Consider the following 13,072-nt stretch of genomic DNA (forward strand, 5'->3'; position numbering starts at 1 on the left):
TTACTAAATAAATTAAAGGCTTAAAATCATCCAAAATTATTTAGTATACTCAGTTAATTCAAGTCTCGAAAAAAGATAGTAGTCGATCACATTTCAGAAAATTAGCAAAATGTCATTTGTTCCAAAATCAGATCGTGGACCACTCGCAAGGTGTGCAGACTAATTAAAGAAGTGTTTCACAAAAAATTAAATGTGATTAAATAGCTACTTGCTTGTGGAAAATAACAGATCAATAGATTGTTTGAATCACTCTCAAAGGACGCGCTCTAATGCAAATGAATTGATCAGACTGTGTATCAAAGATTATGAGCGTGTTAATGCTTTCAACATGACTGGTCAGATTTCTTTTTTCTTTTGATGAAACACTTCCCAGAATTGTATTGCTAGTTTGATATACTTATAAAAAAGGTAAAATATCCAATAATATGAAAGCACTTTCTAACACAGTAACACCATCTGACCTATCTACTAGTACCATGGATTTTTGTCTTAACCTGGGTTGAGTGTGGCACAATGTGGGTAAGTTTCTTGTTGAAGGAAAACACAGATCGAAAGACAAGATTTGATCTCTTCAGTTATAGAGAGAACAAATTATTTCAATATAGATTATTTTACAACTAGGGGTGTACCAAGCTGTCTCATTTGACTAAAAAAATTGTTTGTTTTTCCTAATTTTTCTGAGTTTTAAAGAAGTGAAATTATATTTTTTTTTAGTTGTGAGAGGCATAATGTCACCCACTTATTTTTTCTATGAAGGGTTAATCTTTGATTACTTGTTCTGTTGATCACCTATTTGTTAGATTTTTTTTTTTTTTGGGGGGAGGACACATTTAGAAAAAAAATGGATTTTAAACAGACATTGGAACATTAGAGGGCACCCATCAATGTTTCGCATAATGTTTTCAAAACAAAACTTCTCCCGCATCTTTAAAGACTAAAATTTGCTCAAAAACATGATTTTGTATGCAATTTCAATACAAATTGTGCTTTCAACCACATATGAATAACTGAATATATTTGTTGTCATTACTATATTTTATGCTGTTTGCAATCTTTTAAGTATCACTAGAGAATTTCATGAAAAAACTATTAAATGAAATGCAAGAAGTCGAAAAGAAATAAATACATAGGAAATCGTAAAAACAAAATAATACATAAGAATTTGGCCTGATATTGCAGTTTTTCCAAGAACATTTGACAAGACCACCACAAATACTTTCTGCACCAAAAATTAGGACATTTGGAGCTTTATTTTGGAAGCAAAAAGCATGATTTTGCATACTTATTACAAATATATTAGCAAAATCAATTTATAGCAATTTTCATGAAGTATATACCAATGATTTTGTAGATTAGGTCCAAGGCAATGTGCATGCCAGCTATCGGTGCAATGGCAGTCGATGACTAAGATTTCAAGGGAACCCCCACCCTCTTGTTAGGGTTAATTCTAAGCCTCACAACACCTACATAGTATGCATGCAATAATGACACAACAGACAATTCAGATACAATCAAACATCAGCAAAGAGATAATAGCTTGGACCTGCTGATTGGAGCTATGTAAAAGTCACCATAAAACACATTAAAATGGGTTCATGAGGGAAAATGAATGTAAAAGTCACATTTGATAACAAAAAAGTTTTGGATTAATTGATATAAAAGTTTAAACTGATAACAGGTTTGATAAATTTGATCTACCCGATCACTTAAAAAAAAACAGAAGATCATTTTAAGATTGGTGCCACGTCCTTGTCTCTGATAGACTATCTCTATCATTTATGCTTGGTAAATGGTTCACATCAGATAGGGGGTGTATCCATGATGCACATTGAGTGACACGACTGCGGGTGTAAAGTGAAAGAAATAATATTATATTATTAAAAACAACATTTCTTTTTCAAAAAGTTTGCATTGGGAAAAATGCACTTCTGGTATTTATCACAATCATACAGGAATTTCAACAAATTTTTATTTGATGAAATCATTATATGTACATAGATCGACAAAAACACTTTAAAAATTCACTCGCTTATTTAGTATTTTAAATGGGATATCTTTTAGAAAAGATGTCTGAATATTGCAATTTCAGGTGCAATGTATACTTGCAATTTCTGAGACTCACTGTGAAGGGGACTTAGCAGTGCATTAAAAATGTTTATTTTGGTATACATGAATTATCTGTGTCAACAATCGTAAAAAGTGCACTGCACAACTTACCACTAGTTCTGGTGGCATATTGCTGGGTATTCTCTTGATCATTGACCCGCGTTTGTTGACTTCATCTTCCTGCATGACACCAACTTTTCCTAATCTACCTCCATATACAGCAGCCTTTTCTGCTAGTAGAACCCTTCATTCCAGTGCTCTGCTCTCTTGAATAGCACTCTATACCTTCTGTATACAGAAACATAAATTTAAGATAAAAATTAGTTCTTGGTTCTGAAGTGGAATGACTCAAACAATCTTATCTGCTTCACACAAATCAATATACATAGGATTGATGACTTTGTGATATTGAAATATCAAGTATTTTCTTTTTTTACATTACCTGTTGATTATACAATGTAAGAATCAAAGGCCACGGAGGGATATTGCACAACTTACCACTGGTTCTGGTGGCCTATTGCTGGGTATTTATTTGACCATTGACCCGAGTTTGTCGAGTTCATCCCTCAGCATGACAACAAATTCTTCTTAATCAAGCTCCATATTCTCTGCTTTCAGTTGGACCACTTCTGCCAGATAAACCCTTGATTCCAGGGATGTGCTCTCGTGGATAGCACTCTGTGCTTGCTTGAGAGAGTAATGAAAATAGAAGATAAAATTTAGTTCTCGGTTCTGAAGTGGAATGACTCTGGCAGTCACGCCTGCATCACACAAATCATGCACAGGATTGATGACTTTGTGGTGTTGAAATATCAAACATTTCTCTTTTCCATTGAATGTACAATGGAATAATCTAAGGCTTTGAAAGGCAAATGTTCTGGATACCCCGTTGACTGGCCTCACTGTCCATCTTATTGTCCTTGGAATAATTGATGCCATTTTTAATCTTCCCTATTTAATATGTGATGTAATAAAAAATGATAGTGATCATGATATTGACACAACATGGTCATAGTTAGTTCATTGACAACAAATGACTTTTGACCATGACCATTTCATATGAAACTCATGCCACATGATCAGCAACACTTAATTACCCTTATGTCCTACTTTTACACAACAGGTCAATTGTGAAGACATTTCAGAAACTTTAAACCTAAGATTTCAATATTCAATAGTATAAACAGAGACGTGATCTGATTCTATTATTTCAATCACAAACTTTATACTTTTCAACCATTATCATAATTAATTATCATCATTATTATAATTACTACCATCATCATAATTTTCAATATCCTTACCTCTGATGCCAGTTGTCTTTTCCGTGTCTTTGGTTTGAGGTGTCAGGCCCTGTAAATCATCTTGACCCAGCTGAGGAGTTTAATTCCCTGAACCGTACTGCATTTCTTTTACGAAAGATAAAATCATTTAAGTTTATTATTTCATCAATAATTATTATTAATTACAAATTACCATTAATAGAGAGAAACATGGTGGCATCTTGTTATCTTAAATTTGTTGCACAAAAAAAAACCCGACTAGTATCAACTGTCTAGGATGGGAGCAAACTGAATTTTTATAGGATAGATATGTCTTTCCAAACCTTACCATAGGTCTGTGATCCGATTTTTTCATTAAACTTGGTAAAATTTGATGCATTTGATATTATGGAACATCTTAAAGTTCTAAATCATCATACAAGTACGTATGTTGCTACATGTAACATCCTTAATAGAATAAGACTGAATTGAATATCTAGTCGCAATGACGTCAGAACAACGGTATGATTGGCTACGATTTGAAACCAATTTGACCTTTACTCCAAAATAAAGGCTTGCAATTATCAAACATTGTGTCATGTATTAGTATTCTTACAATTAATTTGAACCTGAAATAAAATCATACTTAAGGACGATGTCCCAGTTGTATAAGATACAAGACAAGTGCAGATAGGGCGGGATATCGGGACTTTGGATGTGTAAATAGAGTTCTAGAAGGGAAGACAGTGCATGTGTGTGAATACAGTACCACAACATATTACGGGAAAGAAGGAAAGGTGTTCCAAGAGCATAGAGAATGGCGGTACAAGAGTGACAGTGCAGCAGAACCACAAGGAATCAATAGAACAAAACAAGGGAAGTACACATATACACAGAGTCAATGAGGCTGCTAAAGTAGGGACCTTGTTATCAGACAAGGAACTGGAGGCAACGTGTGCAGGGAAAGTGAAGCACATAAACCAAACTGTTCAGAAAGAAACATTCCGGGATGGGGAACTCATGAACACAAGAAAGAGTTTTTCACAGACTATGAGGTGGACCTCAAAGCCGGGATCCTCTGGAAAGACTGTTATTAGGATGCACTTTACAAAGTTTAATTCACTATTCTGATTCGCTTTGTTCAACCTTTACACAGCCTTAGAAATTTTATGGAAATTTGAGGGAATTATCTATAAAAAAAAAAAAAGATTGTACTTTTGAAGGAACAATTACTTAAAGTATCATATTTAAATATTCTTTTTCATAATTCAGGAGATCAGAGCAGCACCTTTAGCCAGGTGGTTCCTGTGGTCCTGGACCTGAACAGTCATCTGTGGAAGTGGCTGGCCAAGGGGGGGGGGGGAATGCAGGCACATTGTTGTGGCAATGAGGGACTTCCTTCAGCGAAGATTCTAAGGAATTTTGAAGTACGGCATGGTCCCAACTGGACCAGGGACCCACAATGAGCCCTTTGTGATCGCAGAACAGTGACTCATTGCCACAGAATGAATTTTTATCGTGGTGAATATTTTGAAGACTCTTTAAGTAGCGAAACTTTATTTTAAAAAATAAAAAATTCTCTCCTTGTGATTTTTTTCCAAAACCAAAAACTTGGAGATTGTCGTTTTGGAAACTTTAAAAGGTGAATAGAAAATGATACGTCGTAGTGCCGCTCTTCTGCTTGTAAACAGTTAGTGTGTACAGCGTACACTACAAGCCACTGAACTCTTGCCTTGCTCGCATGTGCGAAGGTGCGGCAAAAGCTCATAGCTCATTGGTTTATCAAGCATAACGTAACTGTAAACTTCGTGCACACTGCCCCTGCCGGCCCAGCCCAAGACAGATTTCATTCATAACAAGTGGAACGCCTCTGGCAGTCTCGCCTGCATTACGCAATTTAATATAGCAGCAGTGCTAACTTTGAAAACTACTATAAAATAATCATTCACAAAAACATCATTCATATAATGACATAATACCACGTTCATTGACCATAAATGACATTTGAACGGAGACTTAAGACTGTCAACTACACCCATGTCCACATTTCATTCACTCTATCCATAAACTTTCAAAGTTATGATGGCACTTCAACAATTACCCCAACATGGCCTAAGTTTATTGACCTAAACTGACCTTTGATTTGGTTTTGTGACCTGAATCTCACAGGGGATGTTCAGTGATGCTTGATTACTCTTATATCCCAAGTTTTATGAACTAGATCCATAAACTTTCACAGTTAGGATGGTAATTCAACAAATACCCCCAACACGGCCAAAGTTCATTGACCTTTAATGACCTTTTACCATAGTCATGTGACCTGAAACTCGTACAGGATGTTCAGTGATACTTGATTACTCTTATGTCCAAGTTTTATGAACTAGATCCATAAACTTTCAGAGTTAGGATGGTAATTTAACAAATACCCCCAACATGGCCAAAGTTCATTGACCTTAAATGACCATTGACCATGGTCATGTGAACTGAAACTCGCACAGGATATTCAGTGGTACTTGATTAACCTAATGTCCAAGTTTCATAAACTAGATCCATAAATTTTCAAAGTTATGATAGTAATTCAACAAATACCCCCAACTTGACCAAAGCTCATTGACCCTAAATGACCTTTGACCTTGGTCACGTGACCTGAAACTCGAGAAGGATGTTCACTAATACTTGATTAACCTTATGCCCAAGTTTCATGAACTAGGTCCATATACTTTCTAAGTTATGATGTCATTTCAAAAACTTAACCTTCGGTTAAGATTTTGAAAATAATTTTCCCAACATGGTCTAAGTTCATTGACCCTAAATGACCTTTGACCTTGGTCATGTGACCTGAAACTCAGGCAGGATGTTCAGTAATACTTGATTAACCTTATGTCTAAGTTTCATGAACTAGGTCCAAATACTTTCTAAGTTATCATGTCATTTCAAAAACTTAACCTTAGGTTAAGATTTGATGTTGACGCCGCCGCCGCCGTCGCCGTCGGAAAAGCGGCGCCTATAGTCTCGCTCTGCTATGCAGGCGAGACAAAAATGGACATGTAAGTGGGGCTGTGGCTTCTCGCGCAAATACAGAACTCCAAGGGTGGGTATAAAAGTGGAATTTTAGTGATGAAAACTTGTGCAGCATCTGAGAACTTAGAATTAATGTGAGGCTGTGAGCATGGTAATTTAATGTTGTTCAATTAAATATTTATTCGCTTGTTTACAACTCCCACGCAAGTTTTATGCAGATGATACAGTGTACACGGTCATAGAATTCCGTACACGTGCACTGACTTGACCCTGCGTGTACACGTATACCCAAAACAGGCCTAAAATTGTTACATTTCTTTTCTATCGTATCTGATTTATTGCAGGTAACTAGATTGATCAAGAATTACAAGATATATGTATTTTAAGATTTGTTTCCATTTTTATTTTCATTACAGAGCTTGTCATCAGTATGGCAGAGAGAAGGCTAAGTAATGCAGAAGATGTAGAGAGGGGGAAGGAATGGCAACCAACAGCACCATCAAGGATGAGGAGATGCCAGCAAAATTCCTGCGTTTAACAGCTAAATACCGAATGATTCCCAAGCGAGTAAAGAGTGGGGGCAAAGACAAAGCAAGGGCTCAGCTGAACAACTACCTTGCAACAGAAACTAACGGCCAAGATGCCATCACCTTCTGGGCCCCTGGCAATTCTGCCCGTGTTAAATACCCAGCCCTTCACCTACTTGTCATGAAAATCCTCGGTGTTCCTGCAAGTAGCACACCTATTGAGAGGGAGTTCAACACAGGTGGAATTATACATGTAGGGCTTGTTTAAACCCTGTGATGGTTGAAAAGTGCAACAAGCACATTAGGTAGGGGGAAAACCTAGACTCTCGCATATATGAAAAGCCCGCCTTGCAGACGTTGCAGTGTATCCCTTCCTTGTATAGCCACATAACTGATGAGGTGGTCTTTTCTTGTTAGATCAAATCAAGTAAGGGAGTAATCTGGTATTTATAAATTTTTAATTGAAAAACTCAGTGGAATAATCCTTCCTGTGCATTTTGTAAGCCCGGCATTGAAACACCTGGGGTGGTATTCTGAAAACGTTCTTATCTTTGTTCTTATCTTTTATCTTATCTCATTGAGATAAGAAGACGCTAAAATAATTGCAAATCGGTATTCTGAAAATCTTCTTAACGTGTTCTTATCTCTGTAAGGACTGCCTCCTTCTTATCTTCAACACGCCCATTTTAAAGATATTACCAATCAAAATGCGCTTTATACTGTCAATATAACCAATAGAAGCGTTCCTTATGTCAAGAGAATATCATGGGCAAAGCGCGTACACTGTTTCTGGCGCATTTTATACGCAATGACTGATTATTATTTCGAGACACGTGCACAATAAGGAAAGAAAGAAAGAAAGAAAGAAAGGGAGGGAGGGAGGGAGGGAGGGAGGAAGGAAGGAAGGAAGGAAGGAAGGAAGGAAGGAAGGAAGATAGAAAGAAAGAAAGTAAGTAAAGAAAAAAAAGTAAATAAAGCAGGTACGAATAAAGAATAAAACAGGAAGAAAGAAAGTAGGTAAGAAAGGAGACAGAAAAGGGTAAGAATGAAGCAGAAAAAAAAAAAATGAAAGGAACAAAGCAGAAAATAATGAAAGAGTAAACGAAAGAAAGCAAGCAAAAAGAACTTAAATGAAGAAAAAGAAAGAAAGAAACTTAAAGGAAAAAACGAAAAAAAGGACAAAAAAAAAATCAAAAGGATAAAATGAAGGAATAAAGAACTGAAAAACAGAAAAAACGAGTGAAAGAAAAAAAAGAAAGAGAAAAAAAAGGAATAAAAAAATGTAAAAGGTGAAGGAAGAGAGAAAAAAGGAAAATGAAACAATGAAAGATAAATTAAAGCAAAAATAAAGACTAAAGAAAGAAATCGAAAGAAAGGTTAATTCAAAGAAAGAAAGAAAAAGAACGAAAAGGGAAAATAAAAAAGGAAGAAAGATGAAGAATAAATGAAACAAAGTAAAATAAGAATAAAGAAGATATTAAAAAATTCAAAAGAATAAAGCAAAAGATATAAATGAAGAATGAAAGAAAGGAAGATAGACAGATAGAAAGGAAAAAAAAGTGAAATAGATAAAGAAAGACAAAAGGATAGAAAAAAAGGTGAAAAACAAAATAAAGGGTGGATGAAAGAAAGGATGGAAAGAATACATGTTATTACCAGTGGCCATCTTTTTTTAGCAACAAAGAACGCAAAAATCGTGAGATGTGATAACCCTCTAGCTATCTTAAATATTATCATAAATATCGTAAAAGATAAGAAAGATAAAAGATAAGAACGTTTTCAGAATACCACTTATCTTTATTTTGTTCTTATCTTTTTAGCGCGCTTTTGTATTATGCGCGTGTAATAAATTTACGCGCTCAGCATAGGATGGAAAGCAAGATAAGAAAAAGATAAGAACGTTTTCAGAATACCAATTTGAGAACGTGACGTAGATAAGAACAAAATTAAGAATAAGATAAGAACGTTTTCAGAATACCGCCCCTGGCGTTTGTGTAAGTTCTTCTTTGTATCTTTATCAGTTGTACCCATGTGAAATATATGAAAACCAGTTTTCAGGGAAAAAATATCGTACTGAAAATATGTACATTTGTGTAGGATATCGTCTGCTACAGGCATTATGATATAGTGTTTGACGTCACCACTTTCCCATTGCATTCGGCAAGAAACGGTGCTTTTCGGAAGTGTTTGTTTTATTAATTTTGAAAAGGAATTTTTCAAAACATGAGATATGATATGTGTATCTTTTATATAATTGAATCTCTGTTCACCATATCTGGCAGAATATTTTCTCAGATTACAGTTACACATGTATATTGAAGGTTTGGGGGAATGTTTGCTTACAGAACAAGGAGGGTGCTGAGAAACAAGTGAAAACTTAATCTTGGTATGTTTCTAAGGACATTCACTACAAGTAATTTTAAAACTAGAATCAACTACATACTTTTGTCCTATAATTATTTTGTGCCTATATATTATACATATATATATTTTTTAAAGTACAAATATTTTGAATGTGGAACTTGTTTCGGATTCATTGCACATGAGCCAGACTCGGACATGCCGGACTCAGACTCGGAAGGCCAAATCAGACTGACTGGACTCGGAAACATCGCTGAATCTTGGGTGGGTGTTATGTAACGAATTTCTAAAATCAGATCGTGGACCAGTCATAAGGTGTGCATATGGTATTCAGGCAATTTATGATATCTTATTTTACTCACCAACTATTTCTGCTTCTTCTCCATCTGTTCCGAAGTCTGTAATAGAGCCTATTCCGGCACCCTTAGCTCTGCGGGAACGTTTGTCCGTTCGATGACATGGATCAGCACAGAGAGGGCGGGCTTTGCCTGATAACCACTAGAATAGATACTGTGAATTGTTGACTCTTCCTACACAATTGTTGTTCCAGCCCAAACCCTGAAACCCAGTTGCAGAACTCTTTGATGAGTGCTTTGAAGTATTCATCCTGTGGAGAGTCCCTTTTGTTTCGCCTTATCCGTCGGATCCTTCTTCTGCTGTTCTTCTTTGTAAGGCAACCATCTGTAGGGGTTCCAAACCTTCTATTGCCCTGTCGACAGGAAATAAAGTATTTCAATTAAATTTGATTCAATTCACTCCTTATTCATTGCAAGCATGTACCAGTATGCATATTCCACTTTGAAACGTATTTTACAGATATTATGGTTGACATACAGTATGATATTACAAAGATTGATAATCATAATTATAAGAAGGTGGAATGCCTCTGGCAGTCTTGCTTATATTCATGCATATTTATGCTTATATTAATGCATATTCAATATATATTTGAAAACTACATGTAAAATGAATTTAAAAAATAGAGAAAAAACCTTTTACTTGATAATAAAATCTTAAAGTGATTGGTTAACATTGGTTTGACTTTTAAAAATCTGAGCTAGAAGGTCACACTTGTCACCTGTGTCTGTGATATGTTACAAAAATGAAGCCCAGAAAAAATTGTTTTCGAAAATAATTATTTAGTGCTTCAAAAATTGAAATATAAAGTGACCGAAAACACCATCTTAATTTCATCCCATACACTTATGTGTACTATTTAGGCGTCTATAAGACACCTATTTACAAAATCGGGGTTTGCCTTGTAGTTTAAGCTTTTCATTCTCAATAATGGTTGTTTTCAGGGTTTATTAGTTCTAATACATGCACTTGTACACATGTTTCATCTTGGTTTGAGAATTTTTTAAATCGGCTGCTCACAAAGTTAAACAATACCTTTAAGTTCATTAAAAATCTCAAATTACATAATTTGACCTTGACTCAGAAACTTGTTTTCCATTTCATACATACATATAATGTGAGTAGGCCTACATATTTCTTGTTACAATAATGAACAACATATCAAGTCTCATCCAAGTTAATTCATCTGGAATGACCACTGACCTTGACCTAGTAACCTGAAATTATTCATCTAATTTCTGATACCTGTTAACCACTATGTCTATGTTATTCTGACTGATGATTTTAAAATCTTTAAAATTGAAAATCCTAACTTCTGGTTAATTTCCTTTTTCTAATATTAGTTTACTGACCCCCAAATGACTTTTAACCTTCAAGTTCACTTAGTGATTCATCCATTTGCCATTAAACATTTCATAGCTATCATATTAAAGTTTAATGGAATAGGGACTTATACTTTCAAAATCATCCTGAAAATTCAAAATCTTAACCTCAAGTTTCTAATATTAATACTTATTAATATTTGAACTGGTCAACAGTTCAAATTTCAGTGTTGATGACGCCACTGTCGACGTACAAAAAGCAGGCAGTCTCGCTCTGCTATGCAGGCGAGACAAAAACGACACAAAACTGCTCTCAATTTGAATTTTTAAAACTTGTTTACCACATAAGAAAAATGAGGTAAAACAAAACAAACTTGTTTTTTTTTAAATTCAAATAAGACAACTAGGTATACCTGATTGTAAAACTACCCTCCAGTTGGAGATAACTGGGGCTGGAGTCAATGCAAAAATGTGTATTAACATTATACTGAAATTTAATCATGTTCAACAACTCAAGAGTGAAGACCTTACCTATCTGTGTTGGAATAGTGGAGCAGCAGTAAAATCCATGACATCATCCTGGACACTGATCCTTCACTCTGATCGTCAAACTTCATGTTGAAAAGTTGCTTAGCAAAAGCAACACACTCTGTCATAAATGATTAAAAAAAGGTCAATTACTAGGGAATTCTCAAAACATAAAGCTTCCTTCTTGATCACAGGGCCGACTGATAAACCAAACCTGCCCATGTACACTGTAAAATTTAGAATTGTGAAGGCCTACACATGTTGTCGGCGGTCATCCGAACCATCGTATCCACATACGACGGTGCAAACCCATTTCAGAGAAAATCGACTTCAAAGTTTACTATAAATGTCACACTTAGTTCTCCAGCCTTACAACATATTCATTGCTAGAAAAATGTATGGTTGGAAAGACTAAGACGATTGCTTGACATTGGTATCCTTATTTTTACACAAAACCAAGGATCAGAGAAAATATCGCAAAAGAGCTCTATGCTTATAATTTCGGTTTGAGCGGTTTAGATTTCCCCTGTACAAAAACGCTACATAGGGGATACAACAACCCTGACCGCGATTTCAATGCGCGCGGTCAGTCAAAACGTTGTATCGCTCTGCTACAGTACGTGTTTCCAATGGGGTTTGCGCATTTTATTAACAAGTGGAATGCCTCTGGCCGTCTCACCTGCATCACGCAATTCAATATAGCAGCAGTGCTGATTTTGAAAACTACTATAACTCGCACAAGATGTTCAGTGATACTTGGTTACTCTTATTTCCACGTTTTATGAACTAGACCAATACACTTATAGAGATATGATGGCAATTCAACAAATACCCCCAACATGGCCAAAGTTCTTTGACCTTACATGACCTTTGACCTTGATCATGTGACCTGAAACTTGCACAGGATGTTCAGTGATACTTGATTACTATTATGTCCAAGTTTTATGAACTAGACCAACACACTTTCAAATTTATGGCTGTAATTCAACAAATACCCCAATTTGGCCAAAGTTCATTGACCCTAAATGACCTTTGACCTTGATCATGTGACCTGAAACTTGCACAGGATGTTCAGTAATACTTGATTACTATTATGTCCAAGTTTCATGAATCAGATCCATAAACTTTCAAAGTTATGATGGTAATTCAACAGATACCCCCAATTCGGCCAAAGTTCATTGACCCTAAATGACCTTTGACCTTGGTCATGTGACGTGAAACTCATGCAGGATGTTCAGTGATACTTGATTAACCTTATGTATAAGTTTCATGAACTAGGTCCATATATTTTCTAAGTTATGATGACATTTCAAAAACTTAACCTTAGGTTAAGATTTTGATGTTGATTCCCCCAACATGGTCTAAGTTCATTGACCCTAAATGACCTTTGACCTTGGTCATGTGACATGAAACTCAGGCAGGATGTTCAGTAATACTTGATTAACCTTATGGCCAAGTTTCATGAACTAGGTCCATATACTTTCTAAGTTATGCTGTCATTTCAAAAACTTAACCTCAGGTTAAGATTTGGTGTTGACGCCGCCGCCGCCGTCGCCGCCGCCGCCGCCGTCGGAAAAGCGGCGCCTAT

The 13,072-nt window shown here is 35.7% G+C and overlaps 1 long non-coding RNA gene across 1 annotated transcript; it reads right to left on the reverse strand.

Annotated features, from left to right (window-relative positions):
- Positions 1 to 361: 361 nt before the first annotated feature.
- On the reverse strand, positions 362 to 12,654 carry LOC129264444 (uncharacterized). The gene is made up of 6 exons (XR_010294211.1): positions 11,488 to 12,654; positions 9,640 to 9,986; positions 3,411 to 3,515; positions 2,605 to 2,793; positions 2,218 to 2,394; positions 362 to 1,841 (listed from the first exon to the last, which is right to left on the reverse strand). It is a non-coding gene; the product is annotated as an uncharacterized LOC129264444 (long non-coding RNA).
- Between the last annotated feature and the right edge of the window lie 418 nt (positions 12,655 to 13,072).

Source organism: Lytechinus pictus, chromosome 7 (assembly GCF_037042905.1).
Source record: "Lytechinus pictus isolate F3 Inbred chromosome 7, Lp3.0, whole genome shotgun sequence".
Classification (NCBI taxonomy): Eukaryota; Metazoa; Echinodermata; class Echinoidea; order Temnopleuroida; family Toxopneustidae; genus Lytechinus; species Lytechinus pictus.